This window comes from Balaenoptera physalus (genome assembly GCF_965194825.1).
Source record: "Balaenoptera physalus genome assembly, chromosome: 9".
Classification (NCBI taxonomy): Eukaryota; Metazoa; Chordata; class Mammalia; order Artiodactyla; family Balaenopteridae; genus Balaenoptera; species Balaenoptera physalus.
The window spans coordinates 101,716,656-101,735,282 of NC_138888.1; the positions used below are offsets into that span (position 1 = coordinate 101,716,656).

Consider the following 18,627-nt stretch of genomic DNA (forward strand, 5'->3'; position numbering starts at 1 on the left):
CTCCTTAAAAGATGTTAAAGCAGTGATTTCTAAAAATACATATATTGATCTCTTACCATTATTAAGTGCATTTTATAGACTTGTTTTTCTTAAGTAATCTTGCATTCATATATGTGGTGGTCTGGCATTTATTAAATGTTATAATGTTTGAGAGTCATCTAATACTTAACTATTTGTTAAGGTTAAGTCATCTAATACTTAACTATTTGTTAAGGTTTTTTGTGTTTAAAATGATCCCTTAAACAATAGGATGATTTAGCAGATTTATAAAGAATGCCTATCATACTATGTTCACAAAGTTACCTTAAAACAACAATATTACTTAATTTATCCTTACAGGTAATGCATTGTTTATAAGTCCAAAGTGAGTCAGCTGAGCAAATTAGAAATCAAGTTTTAAATTTTATATGCTAATATGACAAAAGGACTTTTATTTACATTCTTAGTTTCACGTTCTTTAGTTGCTGCTTAATCTAATAAGCATTAGTACACAGACAACTTATATGTTAGTGTGAATAAAATAGTTAAAACAGACACAGAATTATGAAGAGCAACATAAATATACAGAAATATTTGAGCCCAAATAGGAAGATGAATGATCCGTGTCCCTTTGTGGACAAACAGAAGAGAGTACTGGGGTAGATTCTGGGAAGGAGAGAAGGCATCAGAGGAGACACATATACCACAGCCTTTGGAAAGCAAACAGCCTAATGGATTTGGATATGAAAATAAATAATTGTAATAGAAAAGTAAATGGCAAGCTATAATGAAATTACAGACAAAATGCTATGGGAAGGCAAAAGGGGCTAATGGTTTTCTCTGCAGTGTAACTTTTTAACTGGGCCCCAAAGCATAAGTTAAATCCAAATGAACAAACAAAAAAACTGGAGGCTATTCCAAGCAGAGAAGGAACCCGCATTAACAAGGCGTAAAAACAAATCTACTTGGCATCTTACAGAAAAAATAAATTGTGGCAGGAGCATTGAGTATTTGGGGAGTACAGTGAGGGATGAAGCAAGATAATATATTTCCAAATGATCATTTTTAAAAATCTATGAACCCAAAGTCTTATTTCTGCCATCCTATTTATTACTTTATCATTCCTTGGAGTAAACTTGTGTTGTCTTATTTGGACATTAAAGCAACTGGAAATGGGATGATCTGTATAAATCAAACTGGATTTTTGTGGATTATTCTGGTTAAGTATATTTGTTAATATACATAGCCAGCCTTAAAAAATCATTGAACAATCTATGGCTTTAGATTTTAGCTTTAGGATATAATTTTACTAGGACAAATGGTTAAGATGACTCAAGTTAGCTGATGATACTAAAATAGAAACTGATGTGTTAAACTTTAAACTACGTGAATTACAAAAAACTGATTTAAAATTAAAGGGCTAAAGCAGGGTTAAAATTATACTAAGTACAAAGGGAAAAGTAAGAATTATTTTGAATAACTAAAGATAATGTTAGAGTAAAATTAATAAAGTAAAATGTGCATTGATATCTTACTTTAGAAAGTAGTTGAACACTAAGTTCTGGAGTAAACAAGCCCATTATCAAGGAGTGACTCAAAATACATTCTCTATAAATAAAACGTGTTTACCAAGCAGTTTTGCTTTTGCCAATGATAAAAGTGGGTTGACTTGTTTTCTCAGAACCTCAAGTACCTGTCCTTCTGCAAACTTTTATCTAAGATATTATGTCAGTTAGAGATAGAGAATCTTTTCCCCCTCATTTTCTGTATTAGAAGTATAGAAATGGACATACAGGCTACAAAGAGACACTTAAGTTGTAAACAATTTTAAAAATATAAACTAGAATGTTAAAGCAAAAAAAGGGAACTTTAGTGAAGCCATCTAACTGGTTTAATACCCCTTTTCTGCAGATACAGATACTAAGGCCCTAAGAGATAAGTTAAAAGTTGATAGTATGAGACTTGGGACTATAATGCAAGTGTCTGGATTCCAAGTCTCTTTTTTCTACATTTCACATTTTTGTGTTTTGTTTGCATCATCTGTCCTTTAATTTTAAAAACAAAAGGGTGTTACTGCTTTTTTAGTATAATGGAGACAGTCATTTGAAGTCACGAGGAAATCAAAGTCACAGACAATATAAAAGAAAATCAGAGGTCAAAGAGCTTAAACCTAGGTTATTTGAGAAGGAAACATGAGTCTGGACAATGAGAGATGAACAGAATACTAAAGCATTACAGGATCCAAGGTACTGCTGTGTGCAGAGATCATTCGTGTGGATGCTTCAGAGAGATATTCACCAACTAGCCAATCTTAAACCTTTGAGAATGCAGTTTCAGTTAGGGTAGTATGGGCTGAAGTATTAGAGAATTAAGTGAAAAGATTTATCTGTGAAGAAAATTCCTTTCTGAATTTGTTTTTTGTTTGGGATTTTTACCATGCTTTCTAAATAGCCTTAACAGTCCCACATATAAGTGGCACGCGGACTGAAAGCATGAGGGTATTGCTGAAAGTTGTATATGAATCTAAGTTTTAATATGATACCATACCGGAAGTACATTCAGGAGCTTGCTGTTGGGCTGATGCCTCTTGACTCTTTTTGCAAAGTGAATATATTCTTAATTCCACAGATCTGTTTCCCTCATTCATGCAGTGAGGGAGAACATGGGGTTCTGGTTTGAGTATTTTGGGTTGAGTCCTTTGTTGAACATCCAAGTACAGATCTTGAGTTGGCAGTTGAGTCGGGTCTGGAGATCTGGAGAAGTTTATGCCGGGTTGGCTGGGGCAGGTGGGAAGGAAAGCTGTGAGGTTGGATGTGAGATCACCTAGAGGGTGAACTCAAACAGAGAAAAGGTGCGAGGGTGGAGCTCTGTGGCCGTCCCGTTGAAAGAAGAGCAACCAGCAACGGAGAACTAAGAAGAAGGAAGATTAGGTGACAGTAGTTTCCTGTAAGCCAAGGGAAGAGTGATCAACCATTTCAAGCAATCAAAAGGAGAGCCATATTTAAACAGATTATTACAGTAGGAAGAGGGGATGCTGCAGAAAGAGGAGCTGACCGTGAGATACTTGCAGGCGTTTCAGACGCCAGGCAGGAGAGGGCTTTTCTTTTCTAGGGAGGAGTAAGCAAGGCTAGAAGGAACCAGCTGGAAGAGTGGGATGACCATGGGATGTTTTTCCTGAGGTCAGCCAGGAGGGCTTGCTTAGGAGGGGCTGTCTGCTGGCTCAGGCTGAGGGTAGGGCAGAAGGAGGCTCTTTGGGGGCCTGGCGAAGGAGGGAAATCTAACTAAAGGTTACTCAGGTCAAATCAACAAGCCTCTTGTTCTGATTGATCAGTGGGAACAAACAGCTTAGCAGATCTTTCGTGAAGGAGAGACAGAGCATAGAGGGCTGCTGTCTGGCTTCATCCCAGGTAAACAAGGGAGGTGTCCAAGAGCCTTCTCTGTGTCATACATTATATCCTTTTTCATACTAAGTCCTCAAAACCTGGTGTGTGTTTTATACTTACGGAACATCTTAATTCAAACACTATAAATTTTCATTATCTAAATGAGAACGTTTATTGGTTAAAGTGAAGTATAGTTCTACCAAAGCACTAAAGTTGTTTAATGAAAAAATATTTTACACTGCTTCAGTTTTTAGTTTAAATTAATTAAAATTAAATACGATTAGAAATTCAGTTCCCTAGTTTCAGTCTCAGCCATGTTACCAGTGGCTATTATATTCGACAACGCAGGTCTAGGGCCCACGTGAGTGGCTGGCATCTCAGGAAATGCAGCCTCTTACAAAGCTAAGCCCCTCCCTCTCCCAAGGATGGCATCATCGTGTGAGGGTGAACCACAAAGAAAGTTAAACATGTTACTTGCAGAAAACCGAAAGCAAAGTTGGCCTTAGTGCCAAGAACAGGAAGGAAGGAATCACATTCCTAAGAAATTGTAGCCGCAGACTAGCTCTTTGCAGATTTGCAGGCCAAATACACATCACCAGAGTGAATTTGTTTCATTGCAATTTCTGGCAGTGCGGTAGGCACATGGTGCAAGTAAATTTAATCCTCCCTAGAGGAAAGTACCATAATTCTTGGCTTCACGGAATTCCCCACAGAGGAGTGCAAGTGAAGACATCAGAGTCAAATATACAAGCACACAAGGAATCAAAACACCATGTAAGAGAGCTAGAAGAAATAGCAGACAGCAGAAAGAGACTTGTAAAGCCCTGATATTGGAATTACCAACACAGATTATGGAACAGCTAACTGTGATGAAAGGAATAAGACCAGATCAAAATATCAGCAGGGAACAACAAAGTATTAAAAAAGAATGAATGAAACCCTAGCAGATTTGTAAATGAACCAAATACAGTGTTTAAAAATGAAGCTACAGTAATTGAAATTAAACTCAGTTTAGAAAACTGCAGATTAAAACCAGAATGAGGCGTCTCCACTTACCGTTTGTTAGCTGTAAGAGGAAAAGTAGTAGCTGTCATAGCACATCTCAGAGGAAGATGGGCACACGCCGTCCTGGGTGAACAAAATTAACATCATCCAGGGGCAGCGCAGCCTGTGCCTCAGGATGTGACACCCTGGGAAGAACGGGGAACAAGAATCAGATCCCGAGGAAACAGGAGACAAACCCAGACTGACGACTGACAAACATGGTATAAAGGAACTGGCCGTGTGCTTCAGAACTGTCAGTGTCGTCAGAGACCAGAGGCTGAGGAATTCACAGATTCAGGGTAGTAAAGGGACACCAGAACGCAATGTGATACGTGGTCCTGGATTGGATCTTGCACTAGAGGGTAAATGCACTGCGAAAAATACACTGGGATAAATGACATGTCGAAGAATGGACTGTAGAGCACATTTTAAAAAATAGAATCATAATTAAAATTCCTAAATTTAATAGCTGTTCTCTGGTTATGTAAGAGAACATCCGGCTATTAAAAAGTGCTCTGTTGTTAAGAGGTTAAATCACATGATATATGGTTCAGAAAACATAAGTGTATATATTTTGAGAAAATGATAAAAGGGAGGGGAAAAAAACACATGAGAACCACTGTACACCACCAGATGGCTACTATTTTAAAAACTGACAGTTCCAAGTGCAGGCCACAATATGGAATTGCTAAAGATAACCACTTCTAATTACCATTTTGGGGGTATTATAATTACATTATTTATATAATTATATATTACTTATTTCCTTTTAAAAATTTACACTTCTATATATTATTTTTCTTAAATTCCAAAAAATTTAAATTGATAGGCCCAGTGGTTCAACAAGATGAATTTTGCCCCACAAAATGACAGAACATATTTTGAACATAAGAATTAGTGAATACAGTGTATGCTATCTGGTAATTCCCTAAGCAATTTAGATTAAAAAGTATACCTTCTTGTGCAAGTGAGTTGATCTTTTGTGTTTACTTTCAGTTTTGAATCTGCTACAAAATAATTTATCTCTCACATTTTCCTGTCATTTCTTGTATAAATTTCTAGCATCAAATAAACCTTGGTTTAACTATAGGAATATTCAGCTGTGGAAAATGAGTCATTCTTTGACTAGGTTTACAGAATCTACTCCTTTTGAGGCTCTGCAAAAGGACAGTTTAAATCCACAAAGAACATAATAAAAACTCTTCAGAAATTAAACCTCTAAAGGCACATAATACTTGAAAACTTGTTGAAGAATTTTTTCATATATTTAAATAACCCACCAATTTAAATGCAAAGATGGTATTCTATGTTTGGTTATATAATCCAGCTTACTTAAACAATTTAAGATATTTCTGTAAATTTCTCACCTATTTTTAAAGATAGAGCAATTTTTACACTCTCTTATGTTAAGCATTTGCTCAGAAAGCTGTGAGCGAAACAGGAGGATTTTCTAGTCAAAGTCACTTCTTATGATAGTGTCAGAAACCTAGTGCCTTCTTTCTGGATATTTTCCATATGTACTCCAACTCTAGCATCTTATCCATTCCAGGGCACTCTCTTGTTAACAATTCATAGTAGACTAAAGTCTAAACCATTCCCAAATGCTGCTCTGTAAGTTTTAAAAGCTTTTTAATCCCATAAGATGTGGGGAACTGACACCAACATTGTGTTGCTAATGCTCAACAATTCTGGGCGCAGACGCATTTCCCTGCCCCTGTGTTAAGTACCACCGAGGACAAACACAAGTGGTTGACAACTCCTACTGTGAAACAACTCCAATAGCTTACTTACCAAGATTAATTGCCCAAGAAGATTTGCTTCGGGATTTCTCATTTCACTGCGTCCACCAACCCAAAACCTATGTCATAAACGTAGCCCAATTCTAGCCTGTTCCCCACTGTGTCTAAGCCCTTGATTAAAGTGGTCCAACCCAGCCCCTTAAACCTTATAAATACTCTTTGCCCTCCTTGATCTCCCTCACTGCAGTTAGTCTAATAAATGTAGCTTTACTAGATCAATGAGGTTTTCTAAGTCATGTTTTGGAGACTTGACAGTTGACAATAAATAAGCCTAGTTATGCTGGATAATTTAAGGGGTATTAATAATTTAATCAATAAATTCAGAATCTTAGATTTCCATTCCTATCTTCTAACCACTATCTGGTTTATCTATACCAAAATGAATGTCCTGCCAACCCCTTAAACCTCAATTCCAAGGTTGAACTCCTTTCCTTCCCTCTTCCACTTAGTTTCCATCTGTCATCCTCATCTCATAGGGTAGCAGGAGTTGTCCTCTGCCTTTTGTGTGCCCTAAACTGTTTACTCAGAGGGAAATCTTGAAATCATATTTGCATTTTCTTGCTCCTCCAATACTAACCAGTTTCCACATCCCACCAAGGTTAGATAAGAAATAGCAAACAAAAAGAAACAACTTGGGTATTTACCCATCAATGAGGATACTTGAAATAACGTTACATACAATGTAATGATACAGCTTTATATGTTTTGACAGAAAAATATTCATATTTTTAATGATAGATGGAAGAATGTATATATTATCTCATGTTTTATGCTTTTGTGCATAAACAGTGTAAAAGTCAGGCTGCAGGTTCACAAGGATGGTTCAGCATACTTAGAGCAATCAATGTGATACACCACATAAACAAAAGATGAAACTACATGAACATCTCAGTAGATGCAGGAAAAGAAATTCAGCATCCATTCATGGTAAAAACTCTTACCAAAGTGGGTATAGAGGGAACATATCTCAACCTAATAAAAACTATTTATGACAAACTCACAGCCAAAATAATGCTCAACAGTGAAAAGCTGAAAGCCTTCCCACTAAAATTGGCACAAGACCAGTATGCCCACTCTCACCTCTTCTATTCAACATAGTATTGGAAGTCCTAGCCACAGCAATCATACAAGAAAAAGAAAAGTATTCCACATTGGTAGGTAAGAGGTAAAGTTGTCATTGTATGCAGATGACGCGATACTATATTTAGAAAACCCTAGAGACTCCACACAAAAACAACTAGAACTGACAAATGAATTTAGCAAGGTAGCAGGATACAATATTAACATACAGAAATAGGTTGCATTTCTTTACACTAACAATGAAATATCAGAAAGGGAATGTAAAAAAACAATACCTTAAAAATCACATCCAAAAAAATAAAATACTTAGGAAGACCTGACCAAGGAGGTAAAAGACTTATGTGCTGAAAACCATAAAACATTAATAAAGGAAACTGCAGATGATTCAAAGAAATGGAAAGATATCCCATGCTGTTGGATTGGCAGAATTAATAATGTTAAAATGGACATACTACCCAAAGAAATCTACAGATTTAATGCAATCCCTATCAAATTACCCATGACATTTTTCACATAACTAAAACAAATAATCCTAAAATTTATATGGAACCATAAAAGACCCAGAATTGCCAAAGCAATCCTGAAGAGAAGGAACAAAGCAGGAGGTGTAACCCTCCCAGACTTCAGACAATACTACAAAGCTACAATAATCAAAATGACGTGGTATTGGCACAAAAACAATATGGATCATTGGAGCAGAATAGAGAGCGCAGAAATAAACCCACCACACCTACAATCAGTTAGTCTTTAGCAGGAACATACAATGGAGAAAAGACGGTCTGTTCAGCAAGTGGTGTCAGGAAAGCTGGACAGCTGCATGTAAATCAGTGAAGTTAGAACATTCCCTCATGTCACACACAAACTCAAAATGGCTTAAATACTTGAACATAAGACATGACACCATGTAACTCCTAGAAGAGATCATAGGCAAAACATTCTCTGGCATAAATTGTACCAGTGTTTTCTTAGGTCAGTCTCCTAAGGCAGTAGAAATAAAAACAAAAATAAACAAATGGGACCTAATCAAACTTACAAGCTTTTGCTCAGCAAAGGAAACCATAGACAAAACGAAAAGACAACCTGCAGAATGGGAGAAAATATTTGCAAATGATGTGACCAACAAGAGATTAATTTCCAACATATACAAACAGCTCATAGAATTCAACAACAACAACAAAAAACAGCCCAATTGAAAAATGGGCAGAAGACCTAAACAGACATTTCTCCAAAGAAGACATACCAGCCATGAAAAGATGCTCAGTGTTGCTAATTACTAGAGAAATGCAAATCAAAACTACAAGGAGGTTCCACCTCACATGGGTCAGAATGACCATCATTAAAAAGTCTACAAATAACAAATGCTGGAGGGCATGTGGAGAAAAGGGAACCCTCCTACACTGTTGGTGGGAATGTAAACTGGTGCAGCCACTGTGGAAAGCAGTATGGAGGTTCCTCAGAAAACTAAAACTAGAATTACCATATGATCCAGCAATCCCACTCCTGGGCATATATTCAGATAAAACTATAATTTAGAAAGATACATGCACCCCTATGTTCATAGCAGCACTATGTACAATAGCCAAGACATGGAAACAATCTAAATGTCCATCGACAGATGAATGGATAAAGAAGATGTGGTACATATATACAATGGGATATTACTCAGCCATAAAAAAAGAATGAAATAATGCCATTTGCAGCAACATGAATGGACCTAGAGATTATCATACCATGTGAGGATAAGTCAGAAATAGCAAGACAAATACCATATGATATCACTTAGATGTGGAATCTAAACTATGACACAAATGAACTTATCTATGAAACAGAAACAGACTAGAGAACAGACCTGTGGTTGCCAAGGGGAGGGGGTTGTGGGAGGGATGGAGTGGGAGTTTGGGGTGAGCAGATGCGAACTATTACGCAGAGGATGGCTAAACAACAAGGTCCTACTGTACAGCACAGGGAACTACATTCAAAAACCTGTGATAAACCATAATAGAAAAGAATGTAAGAAAAGAATGTATATATATGCATAACTGAATCACTTTGCTGTACAGCAGTAATTAACACAACTTTGTGAATCAACTCTACTTCAATAAGAAAAAAATGTGTATATATATGTATATATAAAGTCGGGCTGTACCTCCGGGAAACAAGATGTGGAATAAAGAAATAAATATTCACTGTTTTTTGTTGTTGTTGATAAATAGCTTTTATTCTGTAACTAAAGAAAAAACACCGTTAAGCCTTTTTAAAGAATGAAAACAGTGAGAGACCAGATAGTGGCATGCGTCTGCCCAGTAGCTATGGATTATAGAGAAGACTTATTTCCTTCCAGTTTGTTGAAAGGTAGCAGTGGGGAGGGTAGTTACTGAGACTTTGAAAAAATGTATTTCTTTTTTTTTCTTTTGGCCATGCCGCACGGCTTTGTGGGATCTTAGTTCCCCAACCAGGGAGTGAACCTGCACCCTCAGCAGCGAAAGCGCGGAGCCCTAACCACTAGACCGCCAGGGAATTCCCTGAAAAAATGTAATTCTCGAATTCTTGGTAACATCTTTTTCCCAGAATATGAAATGTTTCTTTCTACTTGAACTTCTGAGCTTCCAGGAGATTTTATAAGTCAAGGTAACTAAGCAGTGGTGCTCAAGTACTTACATAATCACTAACAATGGATTCAGGTGATTGTTTTTTTTAACCTACCAATACTTTCGCCTGTAAGCAAAATTAAAAAATAAAAGATAAAATTAAAAAATTTTTTTTAAATTGAAAAATGTATTTTGCAGGAGAGACTTCTGTTTAAAACTAGTTTTATTAAAGGAGTTACTCCACTAGTTTACACTTGATGTTTGGTATACAGTTATAAATAAAAAGCTCATTTTAAGGAAAGCCAATTTTAAGAGGCTGAAAATGAAGCTGGTCAAGGGATTTCGTTAGAAACTTAGCTGTATGGCCTGAGGTTAAAAAGGGACACTGATGCTTTGTGATGACAGTATTTGTTAATGTCTCCTGTGGTGCTGTGTGCCCAAGTGGGTGGTCCATAAATGTAATTTGAAATGAAAATGGTACCAGACTCTTTCTGTGTGGATTTAAAAGACAGGTTTGAATATGGACTTTAAATTTAATACCTCCTACCCCATGTTAAGTGAAGCTAATTAATTTTAGCTTTCTGGAATTTTGTAACAAGAAGATCCACTTCAGGAGAATATATGTAATCCTTTCCCTCAGACTCAAGCACATGGGGCCTTTAAAAAAAACACTATATGGTCTTTTTGTCTTATACTCTGCAAATTTGGAGGTGGGGATGGGAAAGTTAAGGACAGTTAGGTTTAGTCTAAAGATGAGGAGAAAGGTCACCTAGAATTGTGATAATTTTGATAGCCTTATTTAGAAAGTTATCCTATTTATTTGAGGAATGCAACAATAATAACAGCCTTTGCAATTTGAACACCTTTGGAAGATATTGACATATCATTTTTTCTAGTACTGAGAATCAAAGCCTGTGTGTCTTGAAATTCTAAAATAAATTTATAAATGTCTTAATTTCCAGGATTCCATATGATCATTTAGTTTTTCTTATCTATTCTTCCTTGCTTTTTCATGTAACAAATGTTTATATTGATATCTAGTATGTGCCAGGCACTATTCCAGGTACTAGTGACACAACAGTGAACAAAGCTCAAATGTTCCTGTCCCCATGGAGCTTACTTAGTAGAAGGAGATAAATAAGTATGTCAGGCGGTAAGCATTATGGAGAAAAATAAAGTGACAAAGGAGGGTAAGCGGTGCACAGAAGGAGGGACGGTTTGAAATGCTGAGTAGAGTAGAGTAGAAAGGAAATCCTTACTGAGAAGCTGACATCTGGGCAAAACGACCTTCAGGAAGTGAGATTCCTGGGGAGAAGCCCTGCAGACCAAGGTGACAGCAGGTGCAGAGTGGGGAGGGGGAGGGGAGCCTGGAAGAGTAAGAGGAAGGGCAAATCATCAAGGTAAAGGACTTCAGGTTTTACGCTCATATGGAAAGTCTAGAAGGTTGTGAGCAGATGACTTGATGTGATATGTAGACCAGGGCCTGGCAACCTTTTTCTCTAAAGGACTGGATAGTCAATATTTTAGGCTCTGTGGGACCTACAGTAGGGTCCACGCTGCTTAGCTCTGCCACTGCAGCACAGAAGCTGCAGTACACGGTACGTCACGGATGCCGTGGCCGTGTTCCAGCAAAACTTGCAAAAACAAGGAACAGTCTAAATGTATTCTTTTGGGGTAAAGTTTACCAGCCCCTGAGATAGACTGTAATAAACCAAGGGCAAAGGGAAGTTGAGAGAACTTTTGCAGGAATCCAAGGCAGAGCTGATGGTGGTAGTGGAAGTGGCAGGAAGTAGTCAGATTCTGGATAGATTTTGAAGGTAGAGCCAGTGGGATTTGCTGAGGAGTCGAGTATAGCATATCAGAGAGAAAGGGGTTATGTCTGTGTTTTTAGAGTTTTAATTAGAAAACATTGCTTAATATTTTATATTCTGTATTTGATAATATCTAGAATAATTGTCTTTTAAAATCTATGCAACTTTCAAGGCTGTCCTTTTTTTTCCTTTGAACCTGTTTGACTGTTTGTTTTGTTCTTGGTATTCCATCATAAACTGAGAACTAATAAGAAACCTAATAACTTCTCAGTCTACCGTTGGTTACCGCACATTTTTTCATTAGGTTTCCCTTACGGCTGAAAGCACGTGTGTAGTTGCGGTGTGGTGTGCAGGGTCAAGGAAGAAAGCGAAATTAAGATGTTAGTGTGTTAGCTTAATCTATGGGTAGTCCTAAATGAGACTTATCAACCATATGAAAATAATATACAGAGCCTTCTTATTTTGGTAATGTGCTTTTATAAAAATGTTTAAAATGAATAATTATTGGGGAAGTACAAACTATCAGATAAGGTCTTGGACCGTACGTCCTGACTTCACTATTTCTTTTACTACCATCATTCTTCAATGCACAGTTCTCTTCATTCACTTTCTCTTCAGCTAATCAGTTGCTAAGGGATGCAGAGTCTGTTGCCATAGTGACCCTCACATCTCACCTAAATGACATGTCAGATGAATTGCTGAGCCTTTTAACTAGTGCTCCACTCTGATCCACACTACACAGTGCTGGTAGCCTAATTGTTCTGAAACAGGGGTTATCGAAGTTTCGTGTGCATCAGAATCACTTGGAAGGCTTGCGAAATACATCGCAAAATTTCTGATTCAGTGGATCTGAGGAGGGACCCTAGAATTTTCTGACGGTTTTGGTCTGGAAACCACACTGTGGAAACCACTGTTCTAAAGTCCTCTGACAATGTCATTCCTCCACCAGGAACCTTAAGTGCTGCCCTGTACCATCTGATAAATTCAGCCGAGGACTGAAGGATTCCACTCTCTAACCTGTCCTGCATGTTTCCAGCCTTTTTTCATACACTTCCTGAACGTGGCCATCTTTTCCGTTTTTGCTTTTCAACTGTTTGTTCTTGGAATGTCACAGCCAATTTCTACCCATCTCCTCCCATCTTTGTCAGTCAGAATCCTGGCCATCTTACAAGGTTTCTTTCAAACCTGACCTTCTTTTTTGAATCTCCAAACACGTGTGCCGTTTCTCTTTTTTTCATTTGAATCCCCATAGCATTTATACTTCTGATGACATGACCTCACTCTGTCTTAATCTATCGTCATTTATGTGTCTTATCTCTGTCCTACCCTTTTATAGGAACGTGTAAGCTCCTTGAGGATAAGAAAACATATAGATATATATGAGTATATTTTTCTGCCTTGTTCAACCAGCATTTGTAGAATTGAACCACTTTTAAAATTTGTTCCTTTTTTTCTTTCTCTTGTTAAAAAATGTTCTTAAAGTAACATAAGATTGATATCTACCTAGTGTCTTGTTGCTTCTTGCTCACTTTATCTGTTGGAGGAAACCCATTGTATTTACTTCCTTCTAAGTACCTACTGACCCCTTTTCTTTGGATTAATTGCTTTCTAATTGTGGTGTTCAGCTCTAATGTTATAATTTCTGTTCATTGGACTTCTGATGCATTAGAAACCATATCTTCTTTCTTGATTTCCTTCCCAAAGCTCTTAGTTTACCTAGAGTTAAAGAAAAGAAATGCTTTGTGCAAAATGTATATCTGAAAAGTATTATATCCTCACAATTGATAGAATTGATGGGTTTGTGCTTAGAATTCTATGGAAGACTTCATTTCTTTTAGAACTTTAAAGGCATTGCACCATCTGTGTTTCATTTTTTACTGGTGAGAAATCCAGCGCCAGTCTATTTCTTCTTTTGAAGTTAACTTGATAGTTTCTGTTTTCTCCATTTTCCCCTTGGGGAGCTCTTGTTCATTAGTTGCTGGATATCTTCAATTCATCATCTGTCTCCTCTCGTATTTCGTATTTTCAGCCTACCATTTTGCTCTAGATTCTTGGATATGTATTCAGCTTTATCTTCAAACTATACCCTGAATTTTTTATTTCATGTAACAAATTTGTACTTTCCTTGAGGTACTTTATGTGTCCCATTTTTCTTTTTCAAGCATCTTTGTTTTATGGATGTAATATCTTCACCAATATGTGAAGATACTAAACATTTTTCTCATTCGTTTTCTTTAAGTCAATTACAGTTCAGTTCATCTTGGAGCATTTCTCTTTATCTTGTTCTTTCCCCTCGTGCTGATCGTTTTCTGTATATATCTGATGATTCATTCATATTTATGCTAGTTTGTATTCAAGTATCAGGAACCTGGGAAGCCTCATCACTGGGGACTGTATGACTGGGGTTTCTTGATCCTTAAGTTATATTTTAAAGTGAATGAGAAGGAAACCAGCTGTTTTACTGGAGACCTTTCAAATGTGGCTTCATCTTCCAGAATACTGCTGAGGTCTCCCATCACCGGGTGGCCTGCCCCCCATTCTCTTCACTGTTAAAGTTTGCTCCTGGCTTTATTCCTGCTCCATAACTTTCATGAGGTCCTGGGAAACAGCACAGGGAACAAATGACTGTGCTCAGTCTGCCCTCTTGAACCAGAAGGCTTTGTGTTCAACAAGTTAAAATAGTCCTTCATGGTTAAGTACTGTAAACTTATCATCTTTCGCTTGACAAATAATAACTGTGTTGATAGCCTCATTCGATTTAATTCTACCCATCAAATGGGCAGAGCAATATTGAAGTTAGAGTGATGAGATAGAATTATTATTTAAGAATCCTGCTTGATCTCCAACATCTGTATTTCGCTCCAGATAAGTGGAGAGGAAACTAATGTTTTAGCCAGATGGCAGTTTATTAATATACCATAGGAAGTATAACCATTAAAGAAACTAGAGGCTCAGGGCTAGTGAATTCTCAATGGAGGAAGGAATCTGGAAAGCCAAGTTTATAGTCACATAGTTTCTCGGTGGGCCTGGAGTCAGAAGAGGGCCTCACTGACATGGGCTGGTATTGTGTCCGTTGTCCAGTGAGGCGGCCGTGCAGACCAGAACATTAAGTATTGATCAGAGCATGTTTTTCTTGGGTTTTGCTTGAGATCCAGAAAGTCTCTTACTGTCGAAGTTCTTTTTCGAGGCGACATTTTGATTGTGTTGATAAAAGTTCAGCTAGGACAGTACACTGAAGTTAACTAGGTGTAAGGTTTCTCAGTTCTTTGGAATCCACTCTGAAGCCAGCCCAGGTGATTTTGTAAAACTTCTCAGCCACTTTTTACAGATCCTTGCTTAAGGATGCTGTCTCCTAAAACATCAACCTTTTTTTTTTTTTTAAGCACATGTAGAATTCTCTCTAATTTAATTCTCAGAAGTTCAGTTTATCTTATCACTATCCATCAGAAGTAGATATTATCTCAGTGACACTTAGAAAGAAACTGCTACTTAGAAGTTAAATGATTCCAGAATCTCACAGTAAATACAAGTGGCAGACTCAAGAACCAAATCTCAATTTTCTACCTCTAATATTTTCTGCTGTACCCCTTAAATTACTATCATTTTATGAAAAAGATAAAGTAATAGAAAGCAGTTGTTTTATATTTTACTATCTTGGACAATTAAGAGTAATAGTAAATCTAATTAATTTAGAGTTTACTAATACAGTTTAAGATTGTGTCTACATGTTATGCTAATGCTTACCTTTGTAACTCTCTTTTATAAGTTGTGTATGGCCAATTATTTTTATATGGTCAAGACAAATGAAATTAGGTTCATTCTTTCTTAAAGGAGCAATACATATTTTAGCATCTTTGAAATACATTAAACTTAAATAAATGTAATCAGAGCTCAACACAGATGATACTGGTTCTTAAAACAGTCACTATAGGGCTTCCCTGGTGGCGCAGTGGTTGAGAGTCTGCCTGCCAATGCAGGGGACACGGGTTCGAGCCCTGGTCCGGGAAGATCCCACATGCCGCGGAGCAACTGGGCCCGTGAGCCACAATTGCTGAGCCTGCGCGTCTGGAGCCTGTGCTCCGCAACAAGAGAGGCTGCCATAGTGAGAGGCCCGCGCGCTGTGATGAAGAGTGGCCCCCACTTGCCGCAACTGGAGAAGGCCCTCGCGCAGAAACGAAGACCCAACACAGCCATAAATAAATTAAATAAAAAAAAAAAAAAAAAAAACAGTCACTATAAAAAGTTACTCTTTAGTACGAAACATGTGACAAATGCTATCTTTATTAGCCTGGTACAATTTATATATCCATAAAATATAATAAATCAATTTCCTTTAGAATTTCTATGATTTTTGATGTTCACCAATTCTTTCTTTCCCTTTTACCCACAGCTCCTGCAGTGAGACTTAACAAAACATTACTAAACTGTATGCCATTTGTTAAGTTTCAGATGAGCATACAATTTTGGTTTTTATTACATATTTAAATTTTTTCTGCCCTCCCTTATTTGGATATATGTTGCTAGTTGCTCACATCTTTTTGTGCGTATATATTTCACATGCTGTAAATCCATTTGACAGTAGTTACTCACTGGCATTTTACTCCTCAGAACCTCAGATCCAGCCTTCCTTTCATCCCGACAGCTCGTGTTTTCACTTGGGTTGTTTCCTGGTTTGATGAACCTCTTCCTACTCTCAGTTCCCTCTGCCAGCCTGCAGTGCACTCATGTTATCCCCTTTGTTAAAACCATTTGATAAATAATTCCTAATCATATCACAATAAAGCCTGAGATCCTCAGCCTGTTTACAGTTAAGATTTGTATGTCTGTTGTATTCAGTAGTAGCAAGACCCTAATCAGAAACCAAAGTTAGCGTGATCACGGGCAACCATGAGAAAGGAAGTGGTGTTCTCAATAGTCCAATCTTCTCCCAGTTTTTTTGTCACTAGTCAAACAAAGAAATTGCTTTAAAATTCTCTGTGGTACATGAATTTTCCCACATGCCCTCTCTCTGAATGCACATGTTAACATAAGGATTTGTTTTATAAGTAAAGTACAAATATAGAGTTAATTAACTCTAAGCTGATTTCAAGTGAAGGTGTAACATGGTGATGACATCATGGTGGCTTAAATCGGCGCCAAGTATTGTTTTTCAAAATCTATTTAAAGTAGAAGGTGCTGTTTATTATAGTTAATGAGCAAAGTTATGTTAGTGGCAGTCAGCATACATTAACAATGACATAACCAGTGGTCTAAAAGGACACAATAAATAAGTAGTATAAAATCTATCAGGTATATTTATAAAGGCAGCTGTTCCATGAGAGGCAGAGGTTTAATTGCGCTTTCTGTTGGTTACTCATCTAGTTTGATGATAAGTGAGAACAGATAGGGGGAGGGTGGTAGAAGCAGGACTTTCATTCTGTTCATATGCTCTAGGTGCTCTCTCTTGGCTCTTTTAATCTTGATCTTTACTGTATGGCCACTTTGTCTGAAGAAAAAATTTTGTCTGAACCCCTATTTTTAGTTTTTCGTTGTAAACATGCACTCTTTGGTGTAATTGGAAGTTTATGTGTCCCTGTGAGGAATAACAGCCAGAAGTCTCCTGAACAATTCCGGTTTTAGAATGCACTCCCTAAATTGAGGAATTCACATTTACTTTGAAGGCCAAACCAAGTTCGAAATACTTACTGTAGTTTTTTAGATAGCAGTAGAAACACCTCTCTAGATCTCCTAGATATCTGTGATTCAGGTGGGCAGCTGGGAGGTGGCAGATGGTGTATTCAGTGTGAAGTTACCGCTCGAACATAAAATATATGCATGGGGATTATTAACTAAAATTCCTCTGTGGACATATGCCACTTCATACACATATAAATATAATGACATATACATATAAACATAACTATAAAAGCTGTTACATACTTTTTCAACAACAAAGCAGAACACTAACAATGTACATTTTTTTCTTATTTTAGAAGGCTTGCATCAAATCTCCAGCCTTTGAAAGTGGTAAACATGTAAAATAATGTGATAGGAAAAATATTTAAGATACGTTTTTTTGTGGTGGGGAAAATAATCAGCAGGTATAGCCAATTTAAAATGTCACTCAGTGGATTATTAGACCCCCTGGGAAAAGTGATTTGATTCTACCTGCTTTTGCCAGCTCAGCCTCTGTCTTGTAATCCCTGTTCTGGCCTTGAAATTTCTAGTTCACTCAAGTTCTGACCCCCCAAATACCTTTAGGTATGGAAATGAGTAATAGAACTTTTTATTTTTTAAGTTTAGAGCATTAGCAGTGTTGAGAAGGTTGAATAACTTTTTAAAAACAGGTTTGTGGGCTTCCCTGGTGGCGCAGTGCTTAAGAATCTGCCTGCCAATGCAGGGGACGCGGGTTCGAGCCCTGCTCTGGGAAGATCCCACACGCCGCAGAGCAGCTAAGCCCGCGCGCCACAACTACTGAGCCTGCGCTCTAGAGCCCGGGAGCCACAACTACTGAGCCCGCACACGCCACAACTGCTGAAGCCCACACGCCTAGAGCCCATGCTCTGCATCAAGAGAAGCCACTGCAATGAGAAGCCCACGCATGGCAACGAAGAGTAGCCCCTGCTCACCGCAACTAGAGAAAGCCCGCGCGCAGCAACGAAGACCCAGCACAGCCAAAAATAAATAAATAAATAAATTTATTTAAAAAAAAAAAAACAGGTTTGTACTTGTACAGTAGAGCTCATGTATTGCTTACGCCATGAAAGATACTGTTGATGTTTTTAAAATAACTGTGAACAGGCATTTTTTACAGCCCATTCCGTTCTTCATTTCAAATTGGTTATTTTTATTTAAAGGTATATTACTGTGCAGCAGGTATCCTTTTACTGAATTATACACATTTAAATTTCACCAAATTCATTTGTATCTGTTTTGACTGTAGAGACAGAAGAATAATGAACAT

At 37.5% G+C, this 18,627-nt stretch overlaps 1 protein-coding gene and 1 long non-coding RNA gene across 5 annotated transcripts in view; one reads left to right on the forward strand and one right to left on the reverse strand.

The window, feature by feature from the left end:
* Window positions 1-18,627, forward strand: part of LMBRD1 (LMBR1 domain containing 1) — a 117,704-nt gene that overhangs the window by 96,238 nt on the left and 2,839 nt on the right. The window lies entirely within an intron of this gene.
* The window catches only part of LOC309666666, a 64,622-nt gene continuing 47,743 nt past the window's right edge, over window positions 1,749-18,627 (reverse strand). The window contains exons 2-3 of one of the 2 annotated variants that reach the window (XR_014267220.1): window positions 17,370-17,478; window positions 1,749-4,552 (exon numbers count right to left, since the gene is read on the reverse strand). This is a non-coding gene — a long non-coding RNA (uncharacterized lncRNA). The remainder of the gene's footprint in view (window positions 4,553-17,369; window positions 17,479-18,627) is intronic. The other variant, XR_014267219.1, reaches the window with a different exon arrangement.